The sequence below is a fragment of the Talpa occidentalis genome, unplaced genomic scaffold (assembly GCF_014898055.3).
Source record: "Talpa occidentalis isolate TD23 unplaced genomic scaffold, MPIMG_talOcc4v2.1, whole genome shotgun sequence".
Lineage (NCBI taxonomy): Eukaryota > Metazoa > Chordata > Mammalia > Eulipotyphla > Talpidae > Talpa > Talpa occidentalis.
This window is the reverse complement of record NW_026555331.1, coordinates 82806851-82832452: the sequence shown is the minus strand read 5'-3', so window position 1 is coordinate 82832452 and position 25602 is coordinate 82806851. Positions and strand designations below refer to the sequence as shown.

The 25602-nt window shown below is 35.7% G+C and overlaps 1 protein-coding gene across 5 annotated transcripts in view; it reads left to right on the top strand.

Annotated features, from left to right (window-relative positions):
* Positions 1–25602, top strand: part of MTERF1 (mitochondrial transcription termination factor 1) — a 341137-nt gene that overhangs the window by 257638 nt on the left and 57897 nt on the right. For 3 of the 5 annotated variants that reach the window (XR_008550679.1, XR_008550678.1, XR_008550676.1), the window contains one exon: positions 9919–10042. The exons of the other annotated variants lie outside the window; for them this stretch is intronic. The gene's annotated coding sequence lies outside the window, so the exon portion shown is untranslated. The remainder of the gene's footprint in view (positions 1–9918; positions 10043–25602) is intronic. 5 annotated transcript variants of the gene reach the window in all.

Genomic DNA, 25602 nt, shown 5'->3' with positions numbered 1-25602 from the left:
CTTGTGCTCCTCCCTCCTATCTTAAATAGCTTTTTAAATTACTGGGACATTTCAAGCCCTGTGGGCGAGCTACATGGAAGCTATAGTTTACTTGCAGATTTTCTGCCTTTCTTCCATTGCCATAATCCATAAACACAAATTGGTAAGTGAAAGCTAGGAGAAAAGCCAGCACCTGGGTGTTCAGGATACACTGTTACAGCATTGAAGAAGACATTAAGAGATTCTTTTTTATGGAGATTGTAGTTAAGCATTCTAGACAAGTGAGTGTCTCTCCTGTTCTTAGGGATTCCTAAGGGTGTGGTTTTTCTTAATAGTTGGGTTCAGGGTCTAATTATCTGCATACTTAACTTAAACACCATTTCAATCTGGTTCTGATCTCTCTGACTATGTACAACAGCTGGAGTTCTATAAAATAACCCTTGAGCCATAGGTTAGAAGATAGGAATAACATCCATGCTATAACCTAGCTGTGCTAAACCAGGCTTAGCACAGATTCCTAAAGGTGAGTTTAAGGTTGTGTGTCATCTGCCTTCAATCAGGGATGTTTGTGGGGAAAATGAGAAGCGTGTCATGCCACAATGCAGTCCAGATGTCTGAAGAGCCTCCAGGGAAGGGAATCAAGAGGCAATAATGCAAAGCAGGTGGAGTTCAAGGTGACTCGTGGGCAACTCTGGACCCGGCCATTATGACATCAAAATAGCCAGAAAAGAGAGGAAGTTACATGGTGAAAGTTCAGTTTGGATAGTCCCTTTGGCACTCTTGGGGAACATAACTTGCTTCATGGAAGAGCTGAATGTGAATCTAGCTATGATGAGGACCTACTCTTAAGAGATTCACTTCTGTCAACTCTTTCAGAGCTCTTTTGCAGGCCTTCATCACCTCTGCATCTTCACTAGACTTTCCCCAATGTCCACACCTACCTCAGTTGAGGGGAACAAATCTCAAATCTGAACCCTGGATTATAATTAGAGTCTGAACTCATTATATATGTCGCCCAAGGCTTTCTCTTCAATTGTCATATGCCATGGGATAATTGATTTCATATAATCCAATTTTGGGCGATCCTCTCCCACACAAACCAGTAACCCAAGAGCATATTTTCCCTGACTTATGTGTGTTCAGACAAGTAGATCTTTTCCAGATAATTAGTCTTGAATCTCTTATTTTTTTATATTTTAGTTGTGCAGTTTGTTTGGGATCCAAAAACATACAACTTACACCTGCCTAGGGAAACAAGGACCTTATCTCTTTTATTTTTATTCTCCATTGCCTTAAACAATGTTAATTGGCATAGGTAAATGGCAGAGACTTGTTGAGAAAGTGAATAAATAAGGCATGAAAGAACGCATTTATCTTTTTGCTTACACTGATTTTTATTTCAGATCCTAGACCAGGGCATTTAATTCACCAATATGCTTGCACATAGCCGGATGCAATACCCTGGCTTTTCCTAGTACCATCTGCTGGCTAAGTCATCCCCTAAAGGAAAAAAAAAAAAAAAAAAAAGCCCCAAAGCCCACCAGAACAAAAGGAGCATTGGGAAAAGGGGAAGGAGGTGTGGAAACTGGACAGGAAGAGGTGTTTAAGGGAAATGGTGTACATTAGCAGATGTCACAGAGATTTATTTCTTTTTCTATGGGGATTTACTCTAGTGACCAAACTCTGCTTTCAGGATTTTTTCCAAAAAGCACTTGGAGCATTCATCATCTTTGCCACGGGGACTGCTTTGTTGGATAAACTTTTCTTCGTCTCAGATTTTGGATTTAGGTTTTAGACGTGGGATAGTAAAAGGAGCAATACCTTGTCATTGTGGTCAGCAAGAAAGCACATAGCATAAAACTGGAGAAGGAAAGTTGTCAAAAATAATTTCTCTTGGTATCTTTCTCATATGGATTCTTTTTCTGACTCCTCACTCTGGGAGTAGCCACATCAAGGAGGTATAAGGAGTAAAGGCCTCAGATTCTTTGTGTGGTGGGAAATGTGAGAGAGCAGGGCTCTTGGCCTGTGTTTTAGGCCACATTTTGGAACCAGTGTTCAGACAACAGGTCCCTGCCAACTAGCAGGGAAACCCTTATGTTAGCTAAACAATTAGGAAACAATAAATCATCACCGATTAATTCCAGACCACCATTCCCTTTCCCAGTCAGAGGTGTAAATTCTCTTCAAAAAGGAGAGTACTTGGAAGGATTTGAAAGAGAAAAGTCTTCTTTATATTTTATCAGGTATCAGTTTATTTTACGAGTAAGTATCCCATAAATGTACTTTTATGACACTACTGCTTGGGGCCCATAAATAGAAATGTAACATAGAAATTATCAATCACCTTAAACCAGTGGAAAATCAACAGACAGGCAAGGATATCTAGAAGTGACTCTCTAGAGTTATTTTAATTTAGCAAAATTAAAGTTAGTAGAGTAGCTGAATAGTATGCCTATTCTACAATTTCTTTATCCATTCATCCGTCGATGGCCACTTATGTTGGTTCTATGACTTGGCAATTGTGGACTGTGCTGCTATGAACATAGGAATGCGTAAGACTTTTTGCATTAGAGTTTTCATATATTTTCAGTAAATAGCTTGTAGGGGTATTGCTGGATCATATGGTAGTTCCGTTTTTCTTTTCTTTTTTTTAAAGATTTATTTATTTATGCATACAAGAACTGGGGCACAGGCCAGAGGTGTGGTGGGCGGTGAGAGGATTCACCAGAGACAGAGTGGGGAGCAGAACAGGCAGATCGACTGAAACACACTGCTGAGGGGAACAGCGGGCAAGACAGGAGAGGTCTGCTGCGCCATGTGGGTATCTCCCTGGCTGGCCGGGAATCAAACCCATGCTGCAGAGGCTGCGGACAGCTTCACAGCGCTGCGCTCAACCCACTGCGCCACGAGGGAGGGCCCATTTTTATTTTCTTAAGATAACTCCTTACCATTTTCCGGAGATACTGCATTCTTACCTACTGTACTCAGTTGTTTAAAGAGATGAAGTAGTGGCTTTGGGGACAAAGTGGCTGGACCTCGAGGTGATTATGTTAACTGAGAAAGTCAGAAAGTAAAAGATAGATATTGAAATGGTTTCACTTATCTGTGGAATATAAATAACCAAAGAGATATACACTAGAAAAATACAACCAAAAAAAAAAAAAACTTTTACTTAATGAAAAAATTACTGGTGACTATAGGGAATGAGAAAAGGAGGAAGGGGTAGGGGAGAGGAGAATATAGGGTATTGGTGGAGGGTGTGTGGAACACACATATGGAACAGTAAAGATATAACCCTAAATTGCATCAGTAATAAAAACAGTGAATTAATAACTTATAGAGATTGACAAGAAATAATAGAAGTCTGAATTTAATTATCCAACAAAAAGTATAATCATTTTAGTTAGGGTATAGTTAGCTACTGCAATAGAGAAAACCTACAATTTCATTAGTTTAACAGGAACAATTTGTTGTTGCTCATGAAACAATTCGTTGTGGATAGTAGTGGTTAACAGAGCAGAGGGGTGGAAGGCACAATTTCTCCACTGTTATTCAGACCCAGGCTCAGCAGCTCTGCCATCTTTAACATGTGTCTTCTGACAACACTCTGGATACCAACAGAAGCCCATGGGTGGAGAAAGAGAAAAGGTAGAGAAGGCATGTCTATTTCTGACACATAACATTTGGGCTCGTGCTTCACTTCTGAGCACTGCTCAGAGGGCCCCACCCAAATGGGCATGGGACTGAGGATGTAGTAGCTGGCCAGGCAGGCACCTCCTGTGAAAAGTCTCCACTTTGAATGGGGAGCTTGAAGCCACTGGCAGTTAGGCAACTCTTTCATGAGAATTAGAAAATGTGTTGACATGGAGAAAACAGTGAAGCCAAGTTTATAAAGCCATTTTAGATTTCTGGCTCTTTCACCCATCAGCTGGATGATTTAGTCTCTTTGATCAAGAGTTTCCTCATCTACAAAGTCAAGATCAAAATAATAGCTCACAGGATTTCAGCAAGGACTAAATATAACACCAAATGTGAGGGTGTTTGTAAACAAGAAAGGGAAACCTAATGTTCCTGCTGCTATGGATAGGCAGAGTTAATGGTTTTGTTGTTTTGACGTTTTCTTCAACCAACACTTGTTGAATATCTACTAGATTCAAGACAATGCAGGCAATTTTTTAAAGATGTGTTCTTTAAATTAATTTTAAAAATTAAATCACTATATATATGTGTGTGTGTGTGTGTGTGTGTGTGTGTGTGTGTTTAAAGATTTATTTATGTATGCATATAAGAACTGGGGTATAAGCCAGCGGGGCAGGGGGAGAGAGGATTCACCAAGAGAGTGGGGAGTAGAACAGGCAGAGCTACTGAAGAATACTGCTGAGGGGAGCACTTGGGGATACAGGAGAGGTCTGCTGGGCCTTGTGAATTGCTCCCTGGCCGGCTGGGAATTGAACTACTGCAGTGGCTGGCAATAGCTTGATAGCACTGTCTTTACCCTCTGTGCCACCAGGGAGGCGGCCCAATAGCTATAAATTTTTGAAGTTTTATTCTTCAAATCACTACTAATTAATGAATGAAGAAAAATATGCATTTAAAAAAGTTATATCACTTAATTATTACATAGCAAAAGGATGGTACATTTTTAAAGTATAATTTGGAAATGTAGGGTTGGAATAATCGAAAGACAGCCTGGTTTCTAATTGCAGCTCTGACTTTGGCCAGCTGACTGACCACAATGTGGTCACTTCATCTGTCTGGGCTCTAATTTCCTAAGAGGCAAAAAGAGAGTGGTTAGCTAAATGTCCTTTCCCGGTCATGAATAAGATATTCTGAGGAGAAAACTCATCTGTGATTCATCCACATTATCGGATTACGATCATGAAGAGGTCAGTAGATAAATAACATCAAATTTATATAAATTTAGAGGTAACACATTTTCACAGTTTAAGGAAAATCCAGTTAATTTTCTAACCTTGTAATGTAGTGTTTTAATTCCTGCATTTAGACAGGGCAAACTTTCTTGTATCATTTGACTCCACATTCTCTCTGGTTTTGGCTTTACAGTGTTTTCTGGAGTTAATGTGGGGGAAAATAGTGGCAAAATAACAATATGACTGGGTAGACATGAAGCATGAGAATTTTTCCCAAAAATTCCCCCTTCATAACTTAGATATAAGGATTCCGAAAGAAAGGTTTAAACCAGACAGATATGTGATTGAACTGATTTCCATATTAAGAAATGAACATTCACACATGTTTAATATCTGTCTCTAGAAAGTGATGTAAAGCTTTGAGTTCAGAGGTTAAGTAACACCCAAGGCAGCTCCCTGATCCTAGCAGACACTGAATAAATAGTTGATGAGGAAAGTGAAATATGTCAGCAATTAACAATTACTGGTGATATTTAATTTTAGTTCTGCTTTTCTAAGCTGTTAACTATAGCCATCTAATTAAAGCATGTTTTACTAACATACATAATAATTTTTATTAAACTAGCAGTATTAATCTCATAGACTCTCTGACCCTCAGTTTTTTGATCTGTAAAATGGGCACAATATTTTTCTCTTGGAGATTTTGTACAACTCTATGAATTAGAGATTGTGTATATAAAACTTCTGGCACATGGAAGAAGATGAATATTATTTAAATATTTATTATTATTATTATTTAGCAGCTATTAACTACTTATATAATCCATGATTACCTATTTTGTGCTTACTATACTGTGCTAAGTAATGAAGATTAAAAAAAAGTTAAGAAATGTACCTTATTTGTAAGAATGCACAGATTAAATGGAGAGACAGTGCAGGCTAATAAAAACATACCCTGATATTTGCCGGGTGTAGATGATGTGCTTGGTGAAGAGATAGCCAGTGTGACTGGCAGGTGTTGCATAATGTATATATCATATTTAAGTTACCAAATTTGCCACTACCTAAATTTGCATTTCTGCAAATTTGAAAAATCTTTTCTTAGTGCTATGTAATATGTAGATCAGTCTTTCTCCCTTCTTACAGAGTGAGAACTGAGATGAAAAATGTCCATTTTTTTTTAAAGATTTATTTATGCATATAAGAACTGGGGTACAAGCCAGAAGTGTGGGGGGCAAGAGGATTCACCAGAGACAGAGTGGGGAGCAGAACAAGCAGAATGAATGAAATACACTGCTGAGGGGAGCAGCAAGTGAGGCAGGAGAGGTCTGCTGCATCATGTGGGTAGCTCCCTGGCCGGGGATCGAACTCATGCTGCAAAGGCTGGAGAATAGCTACACGGTGCTGTGCTTAATCCCTTGGGCCTCCAGGGAGGCCCTGTCCAATATTTTTGTAAGGTTGTGCTTGAAGAGTTTTGCACAGAGAAAATTCAGAATCAGATGTATCGATACTTATGCTTGTGTTCATCTCTTTTTGTCCCATTGGAGTACTGAAGAATTGACTCTTATTTTTCTGTCTCTTGAAATTCATTACATTTATTCTAAAAAGATTGATGGCTCACATGAACACTGGAATCTTCCTCTACCTTTCATCTCCTTGAAATTATGCCAGGAAAGGCTTCCAGTATGCTCAACCCTAGCTTAACTTTTCTAAAATTTCTTCCTCCCTGGATGATGGTAGTGAGAATCATCACTTGTTAATGCACAGATGACTCCAGAATTTCTGCACTTCAAAGTGAATCCTTTATTCACCTGAGTGTTTAACTGTGTCAATGTGCTCTCATTATCAGATTTAATTGAATAATTCAATAAGGAAATGTGCCCACTGCACACATTATACAGATGTGCTTGCCAAAGTTGTCTTGGCTTGTGGGATTGAACAATCCTCCAATGCGATGAGTTATTTAGAAAGGCCATCACAGATGTCAACAGAAGATGGTAATACATGAATACCAAAGTCTATCCCTAGTCTATTTTCCCATCACATTAATGGAATGCTGCCCTTGAACTGGAGTTATTTAAGTTAACAGCTTTTCACAAGGAGGTTGTATTTTTCTTCTCATTGGATGCTAACTTATTCTTGACCATTGTAAAACCTCTGAGGAGCGGGTACACTCTAAGGTGAAGTAGGAGGCCTTGCATGTGTTAAGACGTTGATAGGTACCTAACCAGGTAGTAGAAAACAGTTGAAATACTTCTGACCTAATGGGAAAATACAAGTATATTTACATTCACTCAAGTGTGGTTGCAAAAACTATACTGTATAAACTATTTTCTTCAGTAATTCATAATGCAGACTTGGTTATATTAGATAACCAGATACATAATTTATAGTAAAGTAACTATGAGCCACACAAAATTAGAGCTTGCAAGAATTTACTGCAAGGCTAGTGTATTAGTCAGTGTTTGCTGTAGTAAGGCTATGTAACAAATGGCCTACCACTCCCAAATTTCAGTTCACTTATAATAACAAACATTTGTTTCTTGCTTGTGGATAGGGTATGGCTCAGCTGAATTTGGCTGGGCTGGATTGGCTGGGTGTGGCACCAGGATGTGGGGTTTTATTCAAGTCTGCTCTGTATATCACCTCATTTTAGGACTCTGAATGAAGAAATCCTGGCTCCCTGCAATGATATTTCTTCATAATGGATTGTGGTTTCAGGAAGGCAAACCAAACCACATGTACACATTTAGTCTTTGGTTGAATATAGTGCAAATTATGCATTTCATTGGTCAAGGGAAATCACCTGGACAAAGACCAAGTTAGCTAGATTGATAAATATCTCTGCTACAACTATGTCTAGGCTGAGGAGGTGAGGAAAAGTGGTGAAGAGATAATATAATTTGCCAGAATTGGCTACTATAAACTGATGAATTAAGTACATGCCAATTGGACATAAGGAAAATCAATCAGAATCAATTGGGTATTTTTAATTCCCTTTAAATCATTGTGCCTTGTCATTTACTTTCTGTTGAGTCAATAGGTTTCAGTGCTAAAGGTCCAGAATATATGTCTTCTAGAACAATGAAGTCATTGTTTAATCACAAATTAGCCTTCTTGAGCCTCTAATAAGATTGTAATTTTGAAGATCAGGCTTTTATGGGCAAGAAAACAGATTTCCAAATTTCAAAATCCCCTCTTATCTATCAAAATCAGAGCTTAGGAATCTGAATGTGAATTTTATTATATAAGACACAGGTGGAAAGAACTTATGCTAAGACAAAAAGTGTTCCTAACTGGCTTGGAGGCAGTAATCACTACTGAGTCTTAGAGGTGGGAAGAGTTCAAAGAAGAAAGTCAAACCACCACACAGGTAGGACCTGGCAACCCTTGTCAGGGGCAGAGGAGTGAGTAGCATAACCAGACAGTCAGGGAAAACTTGAAAACAATGAAACACACAGTATCATGTCACATTTCATTGACCAAAGCAAGTCATCTGGCCAAACTCCAAGCAAATAACATTGGGAAATGTCTCTGCTAGAAATATCTGGACTGAGGAGGGAAGAAAGAATGGTGAAGAAGTAAAATATACTTTGTCACAGTGCACAGCAGTATTATATCAAGACCTTTTTGAGAAACTTGTGTTCATTCTAGTGCTAAAGCAACTTGTGTCAGGAAGTAACTTAGTCTATCAGTCATGGTTTTCCAGAGAAACAAGTGAATTAAAGATATATAGAGAGATACACATATAAGCATGTACTTGTGTGTGTGTGTGTGTGTATTTCAAGTAATTGGCTTATATGATTTTAGAAACTGTCAAATGCAAAAGCTGTATGGCACACTGGAACACTGGAAGTGGTTAGGTTCAGAGCTGGTGCTATAGTGTTGAGGCAGAGTGACTTCTTCCTCATGAAAACCTCAATATTATTTTTCAAGCCTTCCAATTACTGTATGAAGTTCACCCACATTATTGAGGAAATTTTTCTTTATTTAAAGTCAACTGATTATAGATGTTAACCACATCTACAAAATATCTTCATAACCCCAAGTCTGTCCCTAGCAACACTAAGATTAGGATTTGGCTGAATAACTGTAGCCAACCTAAATTGACACATAAAACTAACCATCACAGTTAGCAACAACAGAGGAAAATCTGACATCAGGTGGGAGTTCCTAGCACTACAGCCTTTATGTGGTCTGTATTTGGTATGTAAAAAAAAATCCAGAAATTCCTAGGCATCCACTGAAAGGTAGGTAGGGAGGTAAGTAGGTAGACAGACAGACAGATAGATAAACAAGAGAGGTTGTAATAAATATTTTATATCTAGAAATGTGAGAAGTCAATTCTGATAGATAAACAAGAGAGGGTTTAACAGTATTTTGTATCTGGAAATATGAGAAGTCGATTCTGAAAGACGACTTGACCATATTGAACTCTGGAGGGCTCTCTAGCTCCTGAGATGCCTCTGCTGCCAGATGGTCCTAGAGGCAAGGAGAAGCACCTCTATCCTGACTGAGGAACAGAACTTGTCTAAGAATTCCACTAATACTTGGGCAATCAGAATAAAATGCTCCAAATTTTAGAGTTGAAATCTCAGGCGAATAACACTTTTTGTTACTAGCAGGTAATTCACTTGGCCTCACTCATTCTCTTGGCTTCACTCATTCTGAGTGAGGTTGGATTGCAAATGATTTTCAAGGATTCCTTTTATCTAATTTGATCATTAATCCTTTCCCCTAAGGGTCCAGTTTTGTCCCTGCTTCTGTCTTATTACTCTTAACGAAAAGGAGACAGAAAGAGGGGTTTTTCTTCACACCTGAATCAGAGTTACTTTTAGCACATATTTCATGGCTTTTTTCTCCAAGTTCCTGCCTTGGTGGATACAGTGCCTTTAAGTCCCATCCTAAGCAATTAAGCACAGGAGAAGGATGAGAGAGAAGAAATTGGATCATGAACAAGAGGACAGTTCTAAGAGATAAAAGATGAAGGGTTAATGTCCATTTAGGATCTCAAGACTCATGGCCTAACTGTACATCTCTGAGTCATCTATTTGTTCATCTTTCTTAGGACTAGTATGGATGATAGGAGGAGAAAGAGCTTTGAGCTTTCTCAGAGGTTCAAGTGTGTGGTCGGGATCACATTAATTCCATCTCTGGATTATCACATTTCTGTAGGATCAGACTGTTTTAAGGTGAGTTTTGTTCACTGATGAATCTACTTTCTATTTAGCATTTGGAATAAAAATGTCAATTTTGAACTTTCCATTTTGAGTAAACAATCATATGCTTAAATATACAATCTTATAGCATTTTGACTTTATAATTAATAAAATAAAATTCCTATGGAATATTATCTATAATTCTGTTAGCACTGATAAGTATAGAAAACATAATTACATTTTTTTTATCTTATACATATCAAAGTGATTACACCATTTGATTTCAGAATGTATTGCATTTAATTCTGATCACACAAGTTTGTGAATATAATTTTGAAATAAATGGGGATTATTTCCATCAGGTTTCACTGATGTATTATCATCAGTATTTAAAGAAAACCACACACACACTCAAGATAATTTTTTAAAAACAAACCATGAATAAAATACAGTAGCCATGACATATTGTGCTTAGTAATACAATTTTGAAATATAAAGCAAAAATGAGTTTAACTAAGTTAGGCCTTATCTCTCAAAATGAAAAATTTTTGTTTTTCAAAGAGCACCATCAAGAAAGTGAAAAGACAATCTATGAATTTGGAGAAAATATTTGTAAATCATATGTCTGATAAGGGACTGGTACATAGAATATATAAATAACTCTAAAAATTCAACAATAATAACCACAAATAACCAGGCAAATTATTTGTTTAGCTATTTCTCTAAAGACAAAAAATTCACAAAAGCACATGAAAAGATGGTTAATGGTATTAGTCATTAGGTAAAGAAACAAAACCACAATGAGATATCAGTTCATCCCCACTAGAATGGGTATAATAAATGTGCAGGAAATAACAATTGTTGGTGAGGATGTGGAGAAATTGAAACCCTCATTTATTGATGATGTGAATGTGAAATGGTGCATCTACTTTGAGAAACAGTTTAGTACTTCCTCAAAATATTAAACATAGAACCCAGCATTTCTACTTCTAGGTATATATACAAGAAAAATGTGTCCATACAAAAACTTGTACATGAAGGTTCATAAAAGCTGATTTATAATGGCCAAAAAGTACAAACAAATCGGATGTTTATTAACTGATGAATGTGGTATATTCTTCCAATAAAGTCTTATTGGCAATTTAAAAGAATGAAGTACTGATACATGGTACAACATGGATGGACCATGAAACCATTATACTGAATGAAAGATGTACATACAAAAATCCATGTATTGTGTGAATCTACTTATAGAGACAGAGAGTAGATCAGTGGTTGCTAGGGACTGAGGAGAGGGGAAGGAATGGGCAGTGACTACTAACAGGTATGAAGTTTTTATTGGATGGAAATATTGTGAAATTAGAATTACACCAGTGTCTAGATAGTCTAGAACTCTCTGCATTGTATTCTTCAAAACTGTGAATCTTATGCTGTGAGAATTATATGTGAATAAAAATAAATAAATCATAGAACTATAAGGATAATTTCACAAACCAATAATTATAAAGGACAACTCTATCTCATTTTCTTTAGAGACTGACAGGTAAATAAGATACATGATAAGTAAGACTAAAGAGTATTGCAAAGATATAATCAAGCTTGAGCTGTAAGCAGTGAACTTATATTTTTTCAAATACATACAGAATCATTCACCATGATTAACATGTGTTAATATAAATAAGAAATACAGATTCCAAGTAGATTATCATATACTGCCACATTTACTAGCAATGTAATAAAATTAGAAATTAGCTAAAAAATTATGCTAAAACACTCTCTGTACCCTGAAAAAATACTTTTAAATAATCCCTGGTCTCAATAAAATAAAAATTAAACTACAGAATATTTTGTAATTAAACAACAATGAAAATATTTTATATTAAATTTTTATGAGATTTAAAAGTAGAGAAAGACAAGAAGGAAATTTTTGATGCCAAATTAAATGTGATTTTATTTTAGGAGGCTACAAGAAATAATGAAATTAAATGGACTAAATAGTAAACTAAAAAAGGAAAAGAGGAGGAAGGTGTTAATGAAGATAAGATGAAATAGAAAGCAAATAAACAGTAAAAATAATCACAAAATAAAACTTCACAATTTAGAAATACGAGTAGGCAAACACCAAAAGGTAGATATCAGAGAAAAAAACAGATGCCCCACATAACAAGATACGAACAAAAATGGGAGGTAATATAGGAATAAAGTATCATACAAAAGAATAAATGTGAATAGCAGATGAAATGGACATCTTGTAAGAAAACATAAATTATTAAAATTAACCCAGTAGGATAGTTAAATAGATCAAGATGAGAAAAGAAATTAAATTGGTAGTTATTTATCTGTCTCTATAAAAGGCACTACAATGATTGCTGTCAACTCCCCAAAAAACAGGTATAGTCAATTCTCATTACTTGAATTAGTTAAGCTGTATAAAGTTGCTAACATTTAATCAATGAATACTGAGTAATTTCTCCTAGGGGAAATAACAGGGTTAGGTTCATGTGAACCTTGGGCCACAACATTTTCATCAGTTGATCAATACATGATGTTATTTTATTTATGCTTCTGTTTAAAGACACTTTATTTAATGTATATTGCTGGTCCATTAACATTGAACTTATGGTCAACAGCACTAAAACTTATGTCTAAACGAACTTAACACATGTTTGCCTGAAAAGTCACATCACAACCTTTTGTGCTTATGAACACTAGGTAGCACACTAGAACTATGAGTAAAGACATTTCGAAACTGCAAAATTACAAACAAAAAGCCACAATATACAAAACCATGCAGTAAATAATGAAAATAACACTTAATTACAAGATGATTGCTGAAACAAAAAGGTAGTGTCACCTTGCTTGACTCCAGCTAGGAACATACACACAGGGTGATTTAAAATTTTTACCACTTTGTTTATGGCTGCAAGTGAAACTGCTGCAAATATTAATTTGGAGTTACAAATAAATTTTAGCAGGTAAGGAAGTTCACACCTGAGAAAGGTGCAAATAATGAGAATCAACTGTAATTTGTGATCTACCAAATTGCCCCAAGACAGAAAAATATGAAGAATTATGCCACTTAGTTTAACCTTGATGCCAAATTAAGCTAAGGACCACACAATAAAAAAAATTATAGTCCCATTGTGTTATAAGCAAATAATCTAAAATGTTATATAGAATATCAGGAAATTAACTCCCATAGAAGACGCAAAAAACAAAATATTATGAATATGTTTAAGGAATTCAAGAGTGGTTTAAAACTATCAGTAGAAAATATATTGTTTTATGAATCAGCACCTTTTAGGACCCAAACAGTGTTAACTCAAAGGTGCAGACAAGCATTTGATAATATTTAACATTTAATCATGATGAAATATTTTCTACAAATTTCTTAGCAAACCAGGACTTGCTGTAACATGTGGTCACCAGCCTGAAGTAAAAGTCAATACTGAAGGATAACAAGGCAAAGATGCTTTCATAAAAGCGAAGCTGGAATTTGACATGCTGTACCAGCAGCCACCCTAACTTGGAATTTTCTGGTGTGTAAAATAATATATTTTGGTATTACACAAGCTTATTGTAGTCATATGTTTCAGTTACTTCTTAGATAAAATGAGAAACAAGATCTCAAACAGTCAATAATGTCAGATGACATGATTATGTACCTAAAAATAAAAAAGTAAGCCATAACTATTCGGACCAATAAGAACATTTTAAAAAGTATCCAGATATGCAAATGGCATCTAGAAATCCATAGCTTGAAGCAGCATCATAAACTTAGAGTAGACAAAGTTTTAAAAAACTCATCATAAAAAGCAATAATCATAAAGAAAAATGATAGATTATATAAGAAAACACCATCAAGTGGGAGAAGAGATAGGCAATAATCTGACAAAATACTCATCCAGGATATATAAAGAACTCTGATAAAGCAATAAGAAAAGGATAGAAAATGTAGAAGAAAAATGAGCAAAAGGCTTAAACAGGAATATCACAGTGATATGCAAACTGTCAGTATATATTTGGAAGAGATCTGACTTTATTAGTCATCTGAGAAGAGCAAAATTAAAGCCATGATGTGATCAGTACATGCTAATGCACTAAGTGAACAAAATGGAAAAGGTACAAAACACCAAGTGTTGATAAGAGTGCAGAACAACTGTAAGCCTAGAATACTCATAGGGTATGTACTAAATTAAACTGGAACTCATATCACAATTGGTTCCACCACTGTACACATCTATTTAACAGTAGCTATTAAATCTATGACTAAACCATTCTATTCTTGGGTATGGAACAAACAAAAAAAATACCATATATGTTCAAGAATGTTCATAGGGTTACTATGTGTAGTAGTTACAAACTACCCTTAAAGATAGGTCCTTAAAAATAGGGTAGATAAGGGACTCCCCTGGTGGAGCAGCGGGTTGAGCTCTGGGCTGTGAGGCTGCCCGCAGCCTCTGCAGCGCCGGTTCGTTCCCCGGCTGCAGGCGAGGGTCCCACCAAAAAAACCCCAAAAAACAGGGCAAATAAATCTTTTATCCTATATTAGCAAAATAAAGGATTGCTACTCTTCAGCAACATGAATATCAATTACACACAATAAGGATGAATTTTGTAAACATAATGTGGGGATGAAATAAGTCAAACATAAAAGAGTTTAAATAGATACACAGTATATTCATGAATGCAAAAAATTCCCTGTAGCTCAATAGCCCAGTCATACCTAAAGTTCACACTTGGCTGCAATGGGAACAATGTGTTGTCCTCCCCAATGTGGACAGCTCCGAGATTAATGAGAGATTAGTGCTAGCTAATACAGATTGTTGAAGAATCTCACATTTAAGAGAGGGTTGGAAGACAAGCAGGAAATATATGGCTATTACAAATATATGGGTATTTCATTTGGTAAAAAATAAAAGGAAATTGAAACTGACTAGTGCCTGTGTCCTGGTGTTAAGTAATTTCCATCTTACTTGCATCTCTAAAAAGAAATCAAAGTGTGTATAGCTCAAAAAGTAAAAATAGATCTAATTTTGATAACTGCCAAATGACAAGACCCATACACTGCTAGATACCAAGGCACAATATAAAACTGGAGTAATTTAATACACAGAAGTTAAAAGTGTTGAACTATCACAGAAATAGACAAATGAACCAATGGAATAGAGTTATAAAACATACATCATGGTATGTAAAGCTATGCTATAAAGACTATTTACCTATTAATTTATCATGAATTCAATATTATCAACTGAGTTAGGTACAATGTTATTATGTCATGCACACTATTTCTATAGTTGCTTTATCTCCAAATTTCAATTTTAGAACAATAGATTAAATGGAAAGAAGCCTATATTGAATACTATACACTGTCATAAATATTCAATTGATATTAAATAAATATATTGTGCCTCAATACTATTTTTCTATTTTCTAATTTTTCTTACTGGTGTGAGCTACTTAAAAATGAAGACCAAAAATCAAACTAGTATCATTTATGATTTCTAAAAAAGATAATAGAAGTTAATCTTACCACAAAAACTGTCTGTGTGGTATTAGAGAAATGAACAAATACTAATGTGTTGAATATTAAGGAACTCAGGGTCTGTAGGGGGTAAACCACCACAGTTTCAACCCATGGAGGATGCCCTCTGATCTCACACTGGCCTTGTCAGCTGATGCCACACTGGCAATCAGAGAAGAACCTACACTGGCTTCAGGGCTGGCTAATGTCCCCACTGCCTACTTGGATTCCCAACTCTCCTGGGAATCATTAGAAACACCAATTCACAACATTCATTATGCCTAATACATGTAGAGCACTGGGATACATTTGAGAAAATGTTTCTGACGGTGAAAGTATCCAGTCTAATGATAGGAGATAAAGAGAAGCAAAATACACACACACACACACACACACACTCACACACACACACACACACACACACACACACACACACACACTGCAGTCGGGTAGCTCTTTTCCCAACAGTATAAGTCAGAAGCATCTTTTTGAATTATGAGAGAGTTAGATCATTTGTGTCTAGATTTTCATGGCTCCCTCTCTGCAGAGAAGTTTTCAGTTTCCAGCTCTGAAACCTTACAAATTGACTTTTTTTTCCTTCTCAAATTCAATATGCAATTTCATGTTACTATTTGTCATAAGATAGACCTAAATTACAGTTAACACACAAAAGAGGGTCTTGCTGGTGGTTAAATAGGAAGGTATACTTCACATACAAAAATGGGGATACCCCATCACTTAGTTAAAAGCTGAGAAAAACTAGAAAGGATTACCTAGTGGGTTAGGAATTTGAAGAAAGATGAAATCCTATTCTCTGAGAATAAAACTAGTGAGGAATAGGATGGAGAGCTTAGAGATGTTAAGGGTCTTATGGAACTGGATTTCTTCTGAAAATTTTTAAATGTTTTATAAACAGATTAGTCCTTTATTATTCTTGTGTTTTTTTAATTTGGATTTTTTTTTAACTAGTCCACTAAATAAGGTCTTATATTACAAAAAATGAAAAAGAATGATGAAAGTTCTGCTGTCCTCTCTTCTTTGATGGGGCACAACAGTTCACAAGCTTAATTCTTTTATAGATACGATCCATATTTAGTGCTAAGTTCAGAAATAAAAAGACAAATGAAGCCTCTCCTTGCTTTTCCATTGCCAGTTAAGTCTGTATGTTATGATTTGATTTATATTTAATGACTTAAGATTTTGCTTACCAAATTTACAATGACTTTAACGTGATAAAATTTCCTTATATTAGAATGAATGCAAGACAGATATAAAATCAAACATAAAATGTATTTGGATGTTTCATTCCCATAACATTTTTATCTTTGAAAGTAATTTAATGAAAAAATGGATTTCCAAAGATTCGTGAACAAAGTCAACACTGCCGATCACCCTGAAAAGCCCTCAGCTTGCCAAAAAAGGGAAAATACTTTTCTTTTCCCCAGAGGATCATCCTGAAATGCCTGCTCCAAATACTGGTGGCAGTGAAATATTTAATCATTCTCCCGAAATAGTGCTTCTTAATGCTAGGTGTGTTTAACTTCTTGAGCCTAAGTTATCCAAAACTAAATCACATCAAAGAGAAATCAGAGCAGTAGCTAAATATTCTGATTGAAAAATTCTTCAAAAGCTTAAACATACAGTAATTTTTTGAAAGTTGACTGTTATATGTGTACAGTATTACTGATCTTACTCTCTATTTTCCTCATCTTTTTGTTTCAGTGACTTTAAATTTTAAAAATATAGTAATGAGATAGTTCTATCCCAAACCACATACCCTGCTATTTTCTCATAACAATAATTCTTATTCTTCCTTCATTAAATTTTATTTAAAATTTACTCAAGTAATACATATTCATGGAGAAAATTAGAAATACAGAAAGGAAGAAATAAAATTTCAAAAGTGATCAGCTAAAGACAATCATTACAACATTTTGCTGGATTCTATTCAAATACTTCTCTTTTTGTGTGAATTACATGAGGTATTTAAATGAGATCCTCTTATTCTCATCTACCTTTTCAGTAGGTCTTTTTCTTTTTCCACTTGCTATAATATCAACATCTTTTTATGTCAATACATATGCATTTATATAGTTTTAATGATTTCGTTTAATCCTTCAGAGTACTTAGGTTCATTTTCATTTTCATTCAGCTATTTTCTTATTTCCCCTGCAATTTCTTCTTTGACCCATTGGTTGTTAAAGAGTATGTCATCTAATTTCCACATGTTTTTGAATTATAGTTTTTCTTCTTATTAATTTCTAGATTCATTTCATGGTATGATATGTAAAGATACTTTATACAAGCTCAGTCTTTTAACATTTGTTGAAACTTACTTTGAGGCTCAATATATAACCTAACCTAGAGAATGTTCCAAGTGCATTTGAGAAAAAAACATGTTTTACTGTTGTTGGGTGGATTTTTCTATATATGTCTGTTAGGTCCGGTTGGTTTATAATTTTGTTTGAATCCTCTATTTCCTCATTAATTTCCCATCCAGTTGTCTTAACCATTACTAAAGGTGGGGTATGTAAGTCTCCACATTTCCACCTAACCCAATTATTAGTATACACCTGTATATTTCTCCCTGTAGTTCTGTCATTTTTTCTTCAGATATTTTGGAGGCTCTTGTTAGGTGAACATATATATATATATATATATATATATATATATATATATATATATATATATATATTTACAGTTGTTATAAAATCTTCATATTTTTACTCTTTTGATGATACATAATGTCCTTTGTCTCTTGTAATAATTTTTGACATAAATCTATTTTATCTAATGTTAGTATTGCAACCCCAAATTTCTTTTGATTACTACTTGCATGGAATATATTTTTTCCATCCTTTCACTGCCCTCCAGAGTCCATCAGACAGTGAGAACATCAAATATATCTACTTTTCCTGTTATCTAGTCTCTGCTTAAATAAACATTGTTAAAATAACCACCATACCCAAAGTAATATAGCTACAATGCAATTCTTATAAAGGATCCAATGATATTTCTTCTTCAAATAAATAGAACAGACATTATTGAAATTCATAAGGAACCACAAAAGGCCCCAAAGAGCCAAACAATTCTTAGAAAAAGAGAAAGATTGGTGATATTGTTTGTCTAGATCTAAAACTATACTACAAAGCTATAGTAATCAAAACAGTATGGTATTTGAACAAAAGCAGACACACAGAACAATGGGCAGTTAATCTATGACAAAGGAGCCAAGAGTATACATTAGAAAAAGGAAACTCTTCATTGAGTGGTATTGGGATGACTATACAGTTACATGCAAAAGAATGAAACTAGACCACTATCTCACATCATACACAAAATAATTGACTAAACATGGATTAAAGAGTTGGATGTAGGACCTGTAACCCGAAAATATAGAAGAAGAAACCATAGGCAAAACACTCCACAGCCTTGGCTTCCATGATGTTTTTGCAGTTTTATCTCCAACAGCAAGAAAAACAATTAGACAACATCAAGCTAAAAAGCTACACAGAGATAGAAGCTCTCGCTAAAACAAAATGACACCCTAATGAATGGGAGAAAATGTTTGCATATCACACATCTGACAGGGGGTTGATATCCAACATCTACAAAGAACTAATACAATTTGATGAAAACAAAACAAATAAGCCAATCAAAAAATGGGCAAAGAACTAAATAGGCACTTCTCCAAAGAAGACATACAGATGGCCAACAGACACATGAAAACAAATGCTCATCATCAATTATCATCAGGAAAAGCAAATCAAAACTATGGTGAGATACCACCTCACACCATTGAGTATGGCCTATTTCAAAAAGACCAGAAATAACAAGCGTTGGCAAGGATGTGAAGTAAAAGGAACCCTCATACACTGTTGGTAAAAATGTATACTGGTGCAGCCTTTATGGAAAACAGTATGGAAGCTCCTCAAAATATTTAAAGTAAAATATACCTACCAGATGATCTGCAATTGTACTCATAATTATCTACCTGAAGAATGCAGAAGCGCTAACCTGATGGGATATATGCAGTCCTGTGTTCACTGCAGCATTATTTACAATAGAGGGGTTATGGAAACAACCTAAGTGCCCAAGGACAGAGGAGTGAATTATATTCCTCTATACAGAAGTGGTATACATGCACACACACACAATGAATTCTACTCAACTATAAAAAGAGATAAACTCTTGCCATTTGCAACAACATGGATGAAACCAGAGGCAATAATGCTGAGCAACATAAATCAGAAAGAGAAAGATTGGATAACTTTTCTTCTATATGTAATGTAGAGAAACTAAAAACAGGGTCAGATGAAACCAAACCAATTACAAACCCTAGGATTTTATGCCTGTAGAATTGAGGCTATCAGAGGATTCAGAGGGAGGAGAGAGAGCAAAATGGGGAGAGAGCCCAGTGGATTATGGTGAAGGACTATGAGTACCTTGATGGTGGATGCAGTGTGGTAACATATCTAAAGAGTGTGATCCTGAGCCTCCCTAGTAGTGCAAGGGGTTAAGCACCGCACTATGAAGCAATCTGCAGCCTCTGCAGCACAAGTTCGATCCCCAGCCAGCCAGGGAGCAGCCCATATGGCACAGTAGGCCTCTCCTGACTCACCCTCTGCTTCCCTCAGCAGTGTATTTCAATCAGTCTGCCTTTTCTGTTCCCCTCTCTGTGTCTGGTGAATCCTCTCACCCCCTGCATCTCTGGCCTGTATCCCAGCTCTTATATGCATAAATAAATAAATCTGTAAAAAAAAAAAAAGTGTGATCCTATTTTTTTTTAAAGAATATGTTTAAGTTTTTTTTTTTGCTTTTATTTTTATAAGATTTTATTATTTATACAAGCACTGCGTACAGTCAGAAGTGTGGGAGGGTGAGAGAATTCACCATAGCCAGAGAGGGGAACAGAATAGGCAGACCGATGAAGTACACTGCTGAGGGGAGCAGCGGGCACGGCAGGAGAGGTCTGCGTGCCAGGTGGGACCCTCACCAGGCGGCCGGGGATTGAACCGGGACTGCAGAGGCTGTGGGCAGCTTCGCAGCCCAGTGCTCAACCGCTAGGGAGGCCCTATGATCCTATATTTCTAAATCATGTAAAGTGTTGTAAACCAATGTTACTTCAATTGAAAAAAACAAACAAAAATAAACACAAGCAAGTTATTTTCCCTTCAACATCCTTAGCATTTGTTTTTCATATTATCACTTCTTTCAAAGTTTTCTCCAAAATGCAAGTGTTAGAAAATGAACTGGGAGGTCTCTTAGGAGGCCTTGCTGAGTTGTCAGGCCATCCTTGTCTAGACCTCAGTTTCCTTACCTGGAGTGATCAGATTTGTTCTGATTCTGGTGTTCCAGGATCTGGGGATTGTTCCCTGCCCTAACTGGGGGACGGGTCACAGTGGGTAGTAGAAGGGTACAGAAGGACTATAGTCACACATGGTGGGCTAGGTTATGGGTATCAAAGAGCGCAGGGCTTCCTGAAGGGTATCTGGACCAGATAGGTCTGGAGGATGGTGAGATTTGAGGAGAGCAGGGTGATGATAGTAAACTATACCTAAGAGGGCAGACTGGGGCTCAGGGGTCACTGCTCACACCCCAACTATCCTCCTAAGGTCCAAGCAGAGGGAGAAAAGAGGTTATGGGGCTCCAGGATTGAGTGTAAAGCTGCTTCAACTCCAAAATGATGTGAACCAAAGTATTACAAGAAAGACCAACTTCAAATTACAGAAAAGAGTTGTCTAGAACTTTTTAAAAAGGTTAAAGTGGTTGTCCTTCCCATGAATTTCCCCCTTTTTTTTTTCTTAAGGTGAATTGATGTGGAGACAAATTCTGAAGTGGGAGTAGGAGATCACTGTAGGAGATCACTTTAGTTGAGTTCTGATTGGCACTTGTTTGTATCCTTCCTTCTGTTTCTTCTAACTTACTTGATCATTAGCATCAAGATCAAATTATTTTTTTTCAAGGACATTCTATATCAGAATGAATGATTATGTCTCCCAAGAGCAGAAAGGCATCATTTACCAAACAGTCAACACTCTATCCCCTATTTATTCATCCATTCATTATTTATGAATGTCCCTGTATACATCGGCAACTGGCCTGCCTGGGGATGGAAGCGGTGTGTATTATTTTCAAAATATGAATGTCATATCAGAATTTCAGAGTCAGCAAGCTATTTCTGCCAGGTACCAATAAAATATCCAAGACTATGTCTAACTTTACAAACTGTCAGAAGTGGATTTCATTGAAAATAACAATGTACAAATCTTGAATTTATTCAGATTGTAACTTGCATACTTATTGAAAATTGTTTTAATTTCTACCTTCATACAATTATTCAGGAAACAATTTTACATTAGCTTCAGCCTGAAATGTGAAAGCAGAGTTCTTAGAGGTGCTGAATGAGAATGAAAGAATGTTATTCATGTGTAAAAGTCCTTGTTCTATTGGATCAGGTGTTCCAGTGAATAATTACTCAATGAATTATGTACTTAATGATAATTTTTATGGGTAACAATTAAGAAAGGATTACAGTCATCCTTTTCTTCTCAATTTTCTGGCAAAGATACTAGAATTTTCAAGGAGTTTCTATAAAGTCACAGCTCAATCAGAAAAAGGAAGCTCTACAAGTCCTCCCAGGAAGGGGTATTCTTGCTGATCCAGGAAATTTCAAAATTTGGCTCTTTGCATTTGTACCAAAACATTATAGGGATTTTTGGAGTCAAGTTGCTAAAGCATTGGGTGGCTTATTCATCTTCAGTAATAACATTAAGATCTATTGAATGGGGTAGCCAGAAGTGATAGGAAGAAGCTGCCCACAATTCTGTCCAGCATTTTTGTAATGGACAAAATGTCAAGTTAGGAAAATTGTCGGTTATGAAGTTGCAGCACGCTTTTCCTCCACAAATAAAGCCCAGTGTGACATTTTATATAAGCTGCATTTCAGAAAATAAGGAAATGGCATCTTTTATCTCTAACTAGGCTCTGGAATTAATTTGCTCTTTTTTACTTGCATCAATATATTTGTCCTGCAATGGCATATGTTTCATCAGGGCAATCATGTGGAAAACTCAGACACAAAGAAGTATTTGTTTCTTTCAAGAGTAGTGTGAACAGGGCATTAATGTAATTTTGATGCCAGATAAAATACTTTGTTATAGCAGGGAGCATAATAATGAAGAGACTTAGAGGGGACCTTGGTTTGTTGTTCTTTGGATTTCTTCTGTGGTAGAGTGGTAAAATTGACTCAACCGTTTCAAACAGCTGAGTGTAGTGTTATTATTTCTTATTATTCCCCCCTCTGGTTTATAACAATTTCAGAAAATTTTAAAGATTTTGTCATGTAAACTTGGTTCAATAGGGTAACAATAATGACATGCAATTATTTTCATCTAGAATGGTTTTTAAGTGTGGGAGAGGCACTGAAATTCATCAGCTTTTGGGATACAGGATAAAGCTATTGAATAATTTATAGCAACAATAAAGAGAAATTATGCTTAGAAATGGGGGTTTATGTGGTGATTCAATTCTTATAGACCAGTACAGGGGAAAAAGGATAAAAAGAATGACATTATTTTAATAGAAATGAATGAAGTTTAGAGAAATAACTCACATATATTTTAGCATTGTAAAAATTATCACAGTGGTGGAAATATCAGTAAATGAAAAGTCAGGAGACTGGATTCTAATGCCAATTCAGTAACTGAGCCACCTACAGAATGAATGAATGGTGGGAAAAATAATTCTTGTAGTTATTTCATATGTCACTTAAGAGATGATAGTCTACGTGCTAAGTAATAACAAGGTTCTTTGAAAAAAATAATAGCTTCCAGTTAGTTGTTATTTCAGAGCAAGTTTAATAACCGGAGATGGATAGGTTTTGCCTAATACAAAATTACAAAAAAAAAAAAAAAAGATATTTCCAATAATACAGACCACATTCTAAATCTAGATCTGTTTCCTGTGGTATCTTGAGTTTCCATATTAACTTTCAGCTTTAATGTATCTTTTATGCAGTTGACATCACAATTTCACTATAGGTCTCAAAATGTAAACTAAAGTAAAACCCACATCTTCCTCTGTACTCTCTTTGTGAACTCAATTTCAAGGAAATGTGGGGATCTTTCAAGCTCCCTTCTGAGAGCTGACTGGCAGTGTACAGGGTTCAGTCAGACCCCTGGCTGACATAGACCTAAATGGAAGGATATGCAAATGTAATAATTCAAGCAAAAATTTTTTTGTGTGAAATTTTTTACTTTCCAAAGAAATATTTTAACTCAAAGCCTTTATGAATCAAGATACTCATCAAACAAAAATGGATTAGTCAAAATGTTGCCAAGTTGAGACTCTGGTGGGTCTACTTTATTAGGAAATTATTAATTTATATCAGTTTATTAATTTTTATTTGTGTTGAAAAATTTTGTTGTCTGTCAGATATACTGTCATGAAATCTTAGTTTCACTATGAATTTTCTTAAATTTCTCCTTAGTGTCTGCTGACTTACCCTAAGTCCCAAATAGTGTAATTCAAAACTCTCTTCCTAATATGCTGAACCTCAGAATATAAGAAATTTTATGCATCATCAATTTGTACTCTCCCAAAATATTCCTCCATGATTTTCTCTTCCGTTTCAACTTAGAAAAAGAATTACTTAAGAACCAAGAGAAAGATTGTTTTGACAATACTTTAATCCAACAGGAAGCTCTGTAAATATCCAAAGAAATCTTATTATTCAAATATTGCCAAGAAATTTTGCAGATCCAAGATTCTGAGATAGTCATAATCAGCTCAATTTCCCTGTCCTTTGGCTTTCAGAGCTCCTGCTGTCAAAAACAAAATTTCGCAAAAATGAAAAAAAAATTGAAAAGGAAAAGAAAAATAATGAATCATGAGTTGGGGTTGGAAAAACTTAGTTGTTTATCCAAAAACTCCATAATTATTTTGTTTTATTTCAATGGTTAGGTGGGGACAATAGATTGAAAGAATATTATGAGTCAGGATTCTGAGTTCTATTTTTATTTCCGTGTTTTTGTACCTAGTTTAATTTCCCTATCAACCAAATGCTGAAATTTTGAGTGTATTATTGGGCAAATGTTTATATAGGCTTAAGATTCTTGGATTAAAGGTGCTATGGAGGAAAAGAATATTATTGTTGTTACTCATGAGAAATAATTTTAGTGCTCATTTTGGCAGGAACTACCTACCTCCATATTGGCAGCAAAGAAAAGTCAATACAAATTCATTAAACACATTTCTCTGCACTAGATACTAACAGCATAAGAACTATTGGGCTGGGAATTAATATTTCCTTTACAAAATGGATAATTTAGTACAGGCTCTTTCATTGAAATAATACAAATAATTTACCTACTCTTGATTAAATTCCTGCTAAAATGTTGGGCACTAGTAGATACTCCATAAAGATTTGTTGGTAGATTTGCCCCCTTCAGATAGGGTTGAGTCTATCCTTTATCCAGTTCACTTGAAGCAAGCATAGTAGACTATTCAGGAAGAGTATTTATAAATAATTAATTCTCAGCTCTCAGAGCCACACTTACTTTCAGAGAAATTTAGAGGAATGACCACGTGTAAGCAAACTACATATTTTGAAGCATTTTTTTGCTGAGCGACAGTATATGGATTATCAATCATACAGTTAGAATTTCTGTCACCCAAATTGTTAATTAAAATGCCTTCAGATGCAGGCAACAGAAACCTCTATTAAAGAGGCTTAAACAATTTATTATTTCCCAGAGATACAGTTTCTTAGAGCTCTATCTCCACTTACCTGCCATCTCCCTTAGTTCAGTGATGCTTACGTGCTGGGATCATACTCAGTGGACATCAAGATGGCTGTGGCAGTGCTGAGCATCACATCCAGAAGGAACTCTGCCCAGGGCAAGTAAAGAGCCCATATCTTCCTTTTGGATTTTTAGGATCCCAGAAATCTTCCGCAGAAACCCCAGCTCCACCAAGCAGACCTTCCTTCTACAATCATTGCTAGATCAGGTCACATGGGTTTTCTAAACCACACACCGGCCAGGTAAATGGGATTAGCAGAATA